The sequence below is a fragment of the Macrobrachium nipponense genome, chromosome 28 (genome assembly GCF_015104395.2).
Source record: "Macrobrachium nipponense isolate FS-2020 chromosome 28, ASM1510439v2, whole genome shotgun sequence".
NCBI lineage: Eukaryota > Metazoa > Arthropoda > Malacostraca > Decapoda > Palaemonidae > Macrobrachium > Macrobrachium nipponense.
The window spans coordinates 1,067,621-1,080,120 of record NC_087217.1 but is presented as its reverse complement, the minus strand read 5'-3'; the positions used below and the strand labels follow the sequence as shown (position 1 = coordinate 1,080,120).

Below are 12,500 nucleotides of genomic sequence, written 5' to 3'. Positions count from 1 at the left end.
CGAGTATTGCAAGGGATGAAAATATATATTTGAATACAACTCATACCAAACGGAAAATATCATACGATCCAAAATATAACTAATTCTCTACGCTAAGGGTAATAGATAGAGCAATCGTGTCTTCATGTCTAGCGTAGTATAAAATGAAACTTTATTAAATGTTTTGCGGTCCGAAATATCTTTATTAAAAATACATAAGAATAAACAAGGAAACGGCAATCGTTCCATGTCCAGTAATAAGATGAAAACGACGTTTCGCAGTGCTGCCTGCTGAAGTGTAAATATTTTGACAGACAAAATGTTAATTAAAATCCATCACAAATAGCACCAATAACTTTACACAAGTTTCGACCGAAATCGTTACGACAAAGAAAAATCAGAATAAATCGAAATCCATGAACAGAAAAAAACTCTTTGCCACAAGTCCCACTTCATGCATATAGTTCAAAAAAATCATAACTGTTTTATCCACGACCCCTCTCTCAAACACTCGACAGGAAAAGCCGTTAGAAGTATGGCCTCATATATATATATATATATATATATATATATATATATATATATATAATATTATATATAACATATACATATATTATAATACATTAAATATATATACATATGTATATATGCATATGTATATGTATATGTGTATATGTTTATATGTATATATGTATGTATATATAATATATATATATATATATATATATATATATATATATATATATATATATTATATATATATATTATAATATATATATATATATAATTATATATATATATATATATATATATATATATATATATATATATATATATAATATATATATATATATATATATATATATATATAATATATATATAATATATATATATATATATATATACATATATATATATATATATATATATAATATATATATATATATATATATATATAAATATATTCCATTGATAAATATCAGCTCGAGTTTCCTCATTCCATCTGTTTAGCATAAGAAGTATCATTTCAATTTCAACCAAATACTTCTCTGCAGCAATTTCATCGTAAACTGGTGTTTCCCATCTCAAAAGTTTCCATATTACCGTCTCTACAACAATGGTTTATTTATTCAATAGTAGTGTATTCAGGTCATCTTCCCAACGTTACCTCCTAAATCATTGACCCACAAAAAATGTTCCCCAAGTGTTCTCTTTCTTCAGCTCTTTATCAATAACCAATCCATCCCCCGGGCTGACTGGTATTCCCCGTTTTCTTTTCACCCATGGATATTTAATTAGTAATTCTTGGAAGCTGTCCACTCGCTAAATGCATGACTTGTTTAGCATCACCAGTCTGTTACCTAAATATTCCCTTTGAATTCGTTTTAATCTAAATTCCACTCTGGATCTGAGTACTCAACAAGTTATACTTTGCACACACTATCTGCACACTGAAATTGTTTACAGTACTTTTTGCTTTTGTCTATTCTTCATTGGGCCCCAGGTCTCGTCCGGTATCCGAGGCTTCTATCTCATTTACTCCACATCACGGTACGTTTTTTCAAGCACATTGGTTACATTCTTATGTTAAAGCAGTTCTCACTAATTGTCTGCTACTCCTCGGATAGAGTTTCTAGAACAGCAAATCGATTTTGACATTCGATTTCAAAATCCTCGTAAAGCTTCATGAAGTTTCATTGTATCAAACTTACAAGTATATACTTATATGTACTCTCTTATAAGATGCATACTTGGCTTTAATAGCACAATGACGTTGCCAGTCAATAATATTAGCTTGTTAATCACATTTTAGGGTCATTCTGTAGTACGTGGGTGGCATCCAGGTGGTGAGAGATTAAGGGTCTCCCAAAATCAATCTCCTTACTGAGATTAGTTACGTCTCGTCCATCTATTTATGCTGTTCTTGTGCAATTTCCACACCATTGCTTACATACTCGCTTAAGAATAACAAGCTTGAGCCACCCATGGATTTCTTGAGAATACAGGCTTGAGCCAGGATTCCCATGGATTTCTTGAGAATACAGGAGCATTCCCAAGATTGTTTGGCGCCGAGTCACAGCCGGAAGCTTCCGTAAGTTAATACGTCGTGAAAACGACCATCCAAGTAACGGAAACGGGCGCGGTAATTGACCATACCTACAGAGACCCATTAATTAAAGATCGACCCTATCCGGTCTTATTAATGCGACAATGAAGAACACAAAAGGATCTTGAAAAACAAAAGAACAGCTCACGAACGTAGAAGGAAGATATAATTTAATGCAAATACCACTCGGAAATAGCGGGAAGTGAAGAGACAGAGGGGTGGACAGACAAAAATCCTCCATTCCAACTTTATATACATTTTTTATGAGGACATTCAAGTCATTACTGGAGCAGACTGACGTAAATACACGCTAACAATTCGGTACCATCTTTAAGAAATTACTTTAATGCTATAGGAGTTTGCAATGGCCCGGTAAAGACTGCAGTTTTACTAAATATACCAGAATACGATAATTTATATTATAATTTTAATTTGGAGGGCACGCCAGAGAACAGTAATAAACATATAAATAAGCAATCCTATCCTCTCTCTTGAAATTTTCGACTGACCTTTCTTTCAAATGTCAACAACAACAAAAACTCTCATCGAAAAGCCTTGTCCCGTCGACTGCATCGTGACGTCAGAGCAGCTCAAAAGAGAAGAAAATGCACAGCTCGGAGGTGTCTTTTGTCCTCCTCGTGTCATAATGGAAGAGAAAAGAGAAAGAAAAGATGATGGAAGTAACCAACATCATCTCGCCAAAAGCCTCTTTATAATGTGTCTTTATATTTATATAAGACCAGGCTTACGTTTCGTAATCAGGCGAACTTATTTTTTTTTTTGGTCACTGCGCAGGTCCTTTGTCTTTTGGGTAACATCGTCAGCCATTCAGAGCAACGTTTTCTACATGAATTTAAAGTACAACCCCATAAATAAAATTAAATAAGCAAATGGTTTCACACATAATAACTCAGACGCACAAACAAAGGGGGGAAGAGAGAGAGAGAGAGAGAGGATAAATATTAACCAATGGAAAGTACCACAATTTATAAGGGAAATAAGACATATGACACTGACTCCCACAAAACCAGTGCAGCAAGAGTCACAATCTTTTCAAAATGAGTACAACTACGACTGAACTAAGCTGTCTCCCTTTCAATTCCTTCGGCTGACTTCTTTTATTTTCATGTATGTAAGATCTCCCTCTCGACTTTCATTCAAGTGAAGCGTCGTGTGCATCGATACACCTCCTCCTCCGAGTTCTTTTCAGCTCCAGATAAAAGAAACGAGAAGTTCATACAACACCAAAAGAAAACTAAGTAACAAAATTTGACAATATGTTTTCCTCCTTTGTTCTCGGTCATGCATTTACAGCACAGCGAGATACGATTACCCAGATGCCGCTGCAAACAATAACCATTGCAATTACCGTCCACGTACCGAAATCTTTTGTTCTTCTATGCAAGAGAAAAAAACTGGAAGTTTTTCTTTGGAATAAATAAGCATCGTCGTGGGCAGACCGGAAGCCCCTTTGGCAGCTTAACTTTCGGCTAATGGATACTGCCGGCAGCAGTTTCTTGAGTAGCCAGAAATACTTCGGCCCACGAGAAAGTTTATAGAAACCTATTTGTTCCTGAACAAAATTAGAGGCGGTCTCTCTTCTCTAGTGGGCTCACGAGAAGTTTGTACCTCGAGATATATAACATTAATATTTACTCAATATTTTCATTGAAGTAGAAAAACAAGCCGGCTTAAACCTATAGAAAAGTTGATGATCAACCATTTTTTTCTATTAACCTTGGAAACGATATTTTTGGAACGTAAAATCTTCATTCCCACTAAGAAATACTCCTTCACAGAAAAGCTGATATTTAAGGAAAACTATACCGTAACTCCACGAGAGAAAAAAAACGAATTTTTTATTCTTCAAATAAGAACTAGAAACAGACACAATATTTGGAAAAAAAAAAAAAAGTAGATCACTCCTATATAGAAGACGCTTTGACTTCATTTCTCTGTCAAGAGAATTTACGCAAACATCGTTGGTGAAATGCATACTGAATGCAAACCATTCACAATCAAAGTTGAAAGTTGGTCCTCATTAATTGAAAAACAATACAACCACACGTAGTATCAGTGCAATGCAGTCTTGCAAATTCCAGCAAAGAGATTGTAGCCTCCTCCTTTGACCGGGTAGAGAATTTAAAATGCGCACCATTTCCTTTTACCCTCCGTTACTCCATTTTTCAAGCCTCCAAGGGACCTCATTAAACAACGATGGGAAAAATCACCTCTCGTTTGTCGTCCCTTGTATTCTCTCTCCTCTCTCTCTCTCTCTCTCTCTCTCTCTCTCCTCTCTCTCTCTTCAGTGCTGACTGCAAGAGAAGGGTTTCGTAGAATCTGGCCTTTCTTCCTCAAGATTCCTCTCCTTGGCGACCGACATTCTTTGATAAAAAAATATATTCTCAGCTTATCCAAACAAGAATTTATACCTTATTTCCGTTGGTTTTACAGTTGACATCGTTCCTCTGCGGCTTTCAATTTCCTCAATTATTCCACATCTCTTTCATAAAGACGACTAGAGTCATACGTCCATTAAATAAACGTTGTTCACTCGAACTTGTGTAATGAAAGGAAAAATAACCAACAATTTTAAAACACTGACGTCAGAGGCACAGCGTATATCTCTCTCTCTCTCTCTCTCTCTCTCATCTCTATTCGCTCTCCCTCTCTCTCTCCTCTCTCTCTCGCTCTCTCTCTCTCTCTCTCTCTCTCTTCTCATCTCTCTCTCTCTCTCTCTCTTTCCACAATGAAAAGCCTTCATCAATTTCTATTCTTTAATGAAACAGAATTGCGAAAACTGTGTTTCCCATTTCGAGAAGCATTCTCATTTTGTTGATATACCCAAGAACAAAGAGACTAACACGAAATGCATTTGTGACATATTTTCCTTTCTCTCTCTCTCTCTCTCTCTCTCTCTCTCTCTCCTCTCTCTCTCTCTCTCTCTCTCATGAAGCCCATTTAAAGTTATTTGTGAAAAAGATTTATGGCCTTGCGTTTGCTTGTGCGTTTTTATACACCAGCGGAAACCCTTGCATTGTGGATAACTTGACAGAACAAAACTGAATGTCTCTTTTTAAATCATCAAGGACCGAATTTCTTAAATAAAATGTCAAGGTTTAAGCTTCTGGACACTTTTAACCAATAATATAACCCAGTTACATGGAAAAAACAAAGCCTGGATCATGATCATTAAATGTCGCCGAATTCTTCAGTAGTACTGCAGTCTAATCGTGAGCAGAGGAACAGAAAGAAAAGAAACTGCCATGTGACCTTTTATCTGCTCAGGATTTTTAAATGAGACTGAATTCATGAACGAGCCATGTTTGCAAGGGTCATCTTTAGCCTATTAAAAGACTAAGAAGAAATACCATTGTTATCTTATCGTACCTTGCCAAATGGAATGAGGTCACCTTGGATTACGAATGACCTACTTTTCTAAGCGAAGAGAACACTGCAGGGAACAGAGAGAGAGAGAGAGAGAGAGAGAGAGAGAGAGAGAGAGAGAGAGAGCTTTCAACTCTTAGCAACGCTTCTCAAAAGATGAAACATCTGCTCATTATGCCGTCCTACTAAGGAACGACAGAACCTCCTCTTGAACACAGGAGGAGGAGGAGGAGGAGGAGGAGGTGGCGGTGGAGGTGCATAAGGCAAGTTAGCACAAAGCCTTATTCACGATAACAAAAGTGTCATATATATATAACACAGCAGCTACAATCGAGAACATTTTCGTTGCAATAATGGAACGCGATTTGCACATAACACTGCAGACGGGTACAAAAGTATTAAACCTTCGGCTTCAAGTCTGTTGGAAACGACGCTCGCTTCCCGCAATTCACATCTCATTTTGGCAAGACCACTATTTTAACGTTTGGTGAGATAATCGTAAACGTAAAGGTACTGTGCATTCTAAGGCTTTCCTCGCGCATTTTCAGACATAAGTACTAAAGTACTCACCTACATATTGCCATTATTACAATAAAATACAATTTGTGTTTTAACTATCACGCAATGATATTCAGGATAACGAGGGCATCCGGCTTGCAAAAATTATGAAGCTTCATTGTTACATTTTATTCTGAAAACAAGAATTTTTTTAAAATAATAAATATTAATGATAAATTAATGTTTCCTGAAATCCTGTAAAATTTTCTGAAACTTTGAGCCATAATGTGAATTCCCTCCAAAGACCTTGCGATCCAATGTTGCAAAATCATAAAATCAAATACTAATACCACAAGCATATAGTTATGTTGATGTAGCCAATAAAGATTCTTAATGCCAAAAAAATGTTAGTGATCCTTCTCATTCAGCACATGAGTAATTCATTTAAAAATAAATATATTTCAGAAAACTAGTCTCTCACACTGCAGTAAATAAACCAAGTCGAATAAAAATCACATCTCTCTCTCTTCTAGTCGGCTGGTTAACCGCTTCTCTCGAGGTTGGAATCCACTATCCTTACCTTCTGCATTCAGCACTTTTCTTTTCCTTCACCAGCAAGCAACATAAAAGAGTCTACGATTTCCAATCAAATTTGATAAGAAAATTCAAAACTGAATTCCAACAAATACAGAACGCGTGCCTAAAACGATACCCTTTTTCACCAATATTTGCTTATCAATAATTTGTTAATTCAATATTTAGTAAGAAGTCTTTAATAAATACCTCACAGATCACATTTTTGGCCCATTGCTAAGCACTGTTTTTAACAACAGATGCAAACACAGAAAGTTAAAAGTTTTTCGTCCGGAAAATAACATGGAAGTCTTCATGACCTTTCAACATATTTGAACAAGGAAATTCAAGCAATTTCAGGGCGAGTAGTGTTACAATCTACGGACACAGCTTGAAATATTTCATTATGTGACAGCTATGTGCCCATGGCTGGTTTCACTGTTAAAACTTGGAAATTCAGTAAAAAATTTTATATGTAAAGTTGGTAACCCTTTGGTAATGTAAAAAAGGCTCCCTATCAAAAAACTGCAATAACTTCGCATTTGTAAGTGAAGATTGCAATAAATATATAACGTTTAGTATTTAATATACAAGAGAGCTAATTTCAACGACAATAATTATTTCCCTCCACACAATGTTAAGTAGACATTAATTACGTAAATGCTGACCCATCAAAAGATCCTTCTCAATGACGCAGAGAGAACTGAACCAGCTCCAATAGTTCTAGAAATACATCACCATCTGACTGAATGCATCAAATGCACTGCACATTTTAGAGCGAATACGCCCTTTTTTTATAAAATGAAAGTTCAAAATGGTTTACATTCACGAGATGTTGAGGTGATAGTGATTTCACTCATAGAGAACGGAAACATCCTATTCATACGGAATACAAGAATGAAGATTCGACGCAGTCCTATTCACCAAACTAAAAATAATTTCTTTATGAAATAAACCAACACGTTAAAATGTAACCTATTCAAGGGGCGCATACCTAATGGATTATATTCAACTCAAACACATCACATTGATGTCATAATTTTCTCGACCTGTCTACCATTCAAGTTATGTTAAGCAAACTCTGCCCCACTGAGACCAGAAGTCTGAAAAAAATCAACATACGAAATACATTAGTCAAAAGGCTGCCCGTTCGGGAATATTCCCATATTCATGAAATGGAAAGGAAGCAAAATTATTCTGTTCGTGAAATGGTGGAACATGAGCGAAACCCGTTAATGAGATGCCGAGAGAAGGATGCATTTAATCTGGAAGATAATGAGATGAGAATGTAAACTCTCCACTGGATGTTTAAGAACAGGTGTGTCAGTGAGAAAGCTTTCAAGCAATACGCATTAAGCCAAGTAGTCATAAGCGGAAAAAAAAGTAAAAAAATGCGCCTAAGTTTCTTCGGCGAAATCGAATTTTCTGTACACCGTATGAAACTGTATGAAACTCAGCCACGACCGGGCAGCGCTCAGCTGCTCCCCTGATGCATGAGGATAGAGGCTGCAATTTGGTATGTTTGATGACTGGAGGGAGGATGGTCAACGTACCAATTTGCAGCCCTGTAGCCACAGCAGTTTTTAAGATCTGACGGTGAAAAGAAAAAGTGCGGACGTAGAGACAAGGCCATCTCAATAGCTTTCTTTTACAGAGAACTATAAAGGGAGTATATGGGATTTCCAGAGGCGGAATAAACTTTCGAAATATAAATCAATTAAATTAAAAGAAACTAGCATGTGTAGCACATTCTAGCAAACTTTTCTATATTCTTCTAATACAGAGAGAATATAAGATACTTATATTCAACGATCAGGTTGACAACTTTTCTAAAAATGAACTGGATATTATTGATACAAAAAAATTAAACAAATACCACACCTCTGAACGACTTCTCAAACTGCCTGTTGATAATCTAATGTTCTCAACTGAAGGAAAAGAAAAACGTAAGAAGAAACAAAACAAAACAAAACAAAAAAACAAAACAAAAAACGTGAAAGAGAAAGTAAAACATATGAGAATGGTAAAATGAAAATTACAGTACCGCGAAACTGAGCATAAGAGAGAGAGATAGCAAGGCAATTCCAAGAAGAAAAATGTCCGTATTTGGGTCATAACGTAATTTAGTGGGAAATGGAACCAGAGCCAACCGAGGTCATAAAGTTTAGTTCCTTATCAGAAAATATGAAAAAGACGTTACACGCTGAAGCATGACAGCGAATATTTCTTCGCTTACTTTCCCACAAAACATCAACAATCAATACGCCAACTACTATTTTTTTTTTTCTGTCTGAACTCAGGCTGCACGTAGGAGAGCTGGGAAAACATGCGATAATGTTAAATGTAGGCAAATAGGAGTGAGTTTATAAATGCTCAAGTGAAAGAATTTCACCCGCACACACACACACACACACACACACACACATATATATATATATATATATATATATATATATATATATATATATATATATATATATATATATATATACATATGTGTGTGTGTGTGTGTGTGTATGTGTGTGTGTGTGTATTATATTTATATATTTATATATATGGAAGAAATTTCTGTATTTAGTATGCCCTTGCCTATTTCCTTGGACTCGGTTACAGAGTAAACAATTTAATTAAAACGTCCCTAAATACGATATCAGCATTACTACTTTTAGGTCAAAAATATGTTGCACAGAAGTTATCCTCCTCAGAATGATGACAACTGAAATGTTACATTAGTCATGTTACTGACAATCAAAATAGCTTTAACCTTCAATCAAGCGCACATTTTACATGTCAAGCATTACAAATGTAAATGGAGTTTTCTCATTCGTATGCAAGAAGAACGAGCAATTTTCAAGGAGAGATGGCTCAGAAATAAACTAAAAGGCTGCAGATATATAATTTAGTTCCTAAACAAATTAATTTATACATTAACCCAGTTACTTAAGCTTTATTTATTTCTCCCAGTTTTGTCACATCTTAATTTAGCCCACATTTAGTGGAATACTGTCACGCACGTTTACACTGAAAATATCCAAGGTTTCCTTATTGCACACTTACATACACTTCTGATGTTTGCCCAGTTCTCGCGGATCCTTCAAAATTATCATCAATTAAAAAATTCCCCTTCGGTTAACATACATGAAAACATATGGGTAGAGCGAATTGGAAACTAACGGGACATTTGTAGCTTAATGCATGTATATGAAATCCAACGGTGATGTGATAACAATTCACACTATATATATATATATATATATATATATATATATATATATATATATATATATATATATATATATATATATATATATATATATATATATATGTGTGTGTGTGTGTGTGTGTATAAATATATATATATATATATATATATATATATATATATATATATATATATATATATATATAAAAATTTATGAATAACTTAATCTCGAAATATATAAATAAAGGCAATACTACGGAGGAAAATGAAAAGCGAGAACTGCCCGAGATCTTTCGGTCTTAACGACCCTTTACTCCTGATCAGAACAATGAGAAAAACAGTACAGGTAGCATATACGTATAAACGGACGGACATTACAGGATTAACAAAAGGTAAAGGTCACTTTAAAGAAACGGAGAAACGCCTGTGGGCTAGATTAAAGATTTAAAAGAAGCCACCCACACGTGGTCACAGGTAAGTTAGTCAGAAAAAAATTAATTTTGTTTTAGGAATAAAGAACCATATACAACCGGGCAGTACAAAATTAGCGAAATCATTTTGTAAAAACCCGAAGGCTAGATTAAGGCTTTAAGAGCGGCCAAACTCACTGGTCAAAGGCAAGTAAATTCGGAAAACAATACACTTTGTATTAGTAACAACTTGAATGTACAAAAGTGTTCAGACAATGAGTGACAAACGAACATAAGATATAAATAAAGAGAGCATGAGAAAAAAAATTAATAGGAACATGTGGGACTAATTAATTAGTAGTTAATTCATTTATTTTAAGGTCCTTCATAAACATTTTACAAATATATGGGTCCAAATTCATGTTCTTGCTAATACAAAGTGTATTGTTTTTCGAATGAACTTTCCTTTGACAAGCGTGTTTGGCCTCTTAAACTAGACTTTGGGATTTTGCTAATTTTATACTGTCCGTTTGTATATGACTCTTTGTTCCTAAAGAAAAATTAATTTATTTCTGACTAACTTACCTGTCACCACGTGTGGGTGGCAGCTTTTAAATCTTTAATCTAGCCCACAAGCGTTTTTCCGTTTCTTTAATTAATGTGACCTGGACCTTTTATTAATCCTGTAATGTCCGTCCGTTTATATATGCTTACCTGTACTATTTTCTCTTATTGTTCTTATCAGTCTTGCCTTGAGTAAAGGGTCGTTAAGACCGAAAGAGCTCAGGCAGTTCACGTTTTTCATTTTCATCCGTGGCATTACCTTCATATATATATATATATATATATATATATATATATATATATATATATATATATATATCGGTATGACAACGTTACGACTGTCTAAGAGGATCTCCTGTCACGCCCAGAAACGGTGCATAAAACACCACGCCCTAACCGCCCACCAACAGCACGTCGTGCGTGAGGATATCGTAAAAAAACACAAAGATAATTGGAAGAGCCCCCGATCAGAGACGCCTACGCCTCCTTGAGGCATTATTTATCCTCGAGCAAAAACCCTTCCTTAATACGACGCAGGAACCCTTCCTGCTGCCCACTGCGTAAGGAAGACCCAGCCCCCCCCCCCCTCCAGACGAGAAACACCAGGGCCCAGGACGGGGCCAATATCGAAGAGGTTGGGAGAAATACCAGGAGTTACGTCACCACGGTCGCAGCCAATGAAAACCCGGCTCCAGGTGACGCAACACACCTGAGAGGATCAGCACGCCTCGAGAGTTTCCGACGCCTGGCCGCCAGCCAATGAAAAGTCGAGCACCCTCCGGGTCCTGCAGGAGCATCCGTGAGCGCCCGCACGACCATGATATATAGCGAAGGACTCACTACTTACGGGCTAGTTACGGGCTGCTCTGTGAGCAAGAGCCCGTGCTGACACAAGGTCAGCTAAATCAAAAACAACAAACAAACAATACTTACGGGCTGCTCTGTGAGCAAGAGCCCGTGCTGACACAAGGTCAGCTAAATCAAAAACAACAACCACTAAGATTTACGGGCTGCTCTGTGAGCAAGAGCCCGTGCTGACACAAGGTCAGCTAAATCAAAAACAACAAACAACCACTAAGATTCAGTCCTCCAGCAAATATCGCTGTGACCATGCCCTGGCTGATCTGGGCGAAACGTCAGAGAGAGAGAGAGAGAGAGAGAGAGAGAGAAACTTGTAACAGTAATATATGTATATAGCAGTAATAAACATCATTCAATATGACTACACTGGATTTGACGATCCCCTTTGGCACGTTGCTTGCCAGTTTCAGCAACATTGAGAAATCCTTAATAAGGAAAATAGAGAAGACTCTATACAAAATTAATGGAGCTGATGCAGCAATCCTTTTTAACAAGACTTATATATAATATATATATATATATATATATATATATATATATATAATATATATGTGTGTGTGTGTGTGTGTGTGTGTGTGTGTGTGTGTGTGTGTGTGATAATTGCATAAATAAAGGTATAAGCCACGAAGGAAAGATAAAAAACGTAGTTTCTGCAAGATCTTTCGACTCAACGTCCTTTACTTAGCAGACAAACTGACATACATGAGAAACTGAGAGTACAAGGAAGGGTCGTGTAAGTGACAGATAGGGATTATAAGGAGATTGGTACCAAGAATCCTGGTTATTCAATTTAGAGAGTAAATCATTTACATCAATACCAGCAGGCAGAACAGCTAAAATATCATCAACATATCTATACCACTTTAACGGAATATAAATGATATTAGGTAAATAGCGTTTTTCAAAGAATGCCATGTAC

The 12,500-nt window shown here is 36.0% G+C and overlaps 1 protein-coding gene across 7 annotated transcripts in view; it reads right to left on the bottom strand.

The window, feature by feature from the left end:
• Positions 1 to 12,500, bottom strand: part of LOC135201370 (acetylcholine receptor subunit beta-like 2) — a 658,252-nt gene that overhangs the window by 581,205 nt on the left and 64,547 nt on the right. The window lies entirely within an intron of this gene.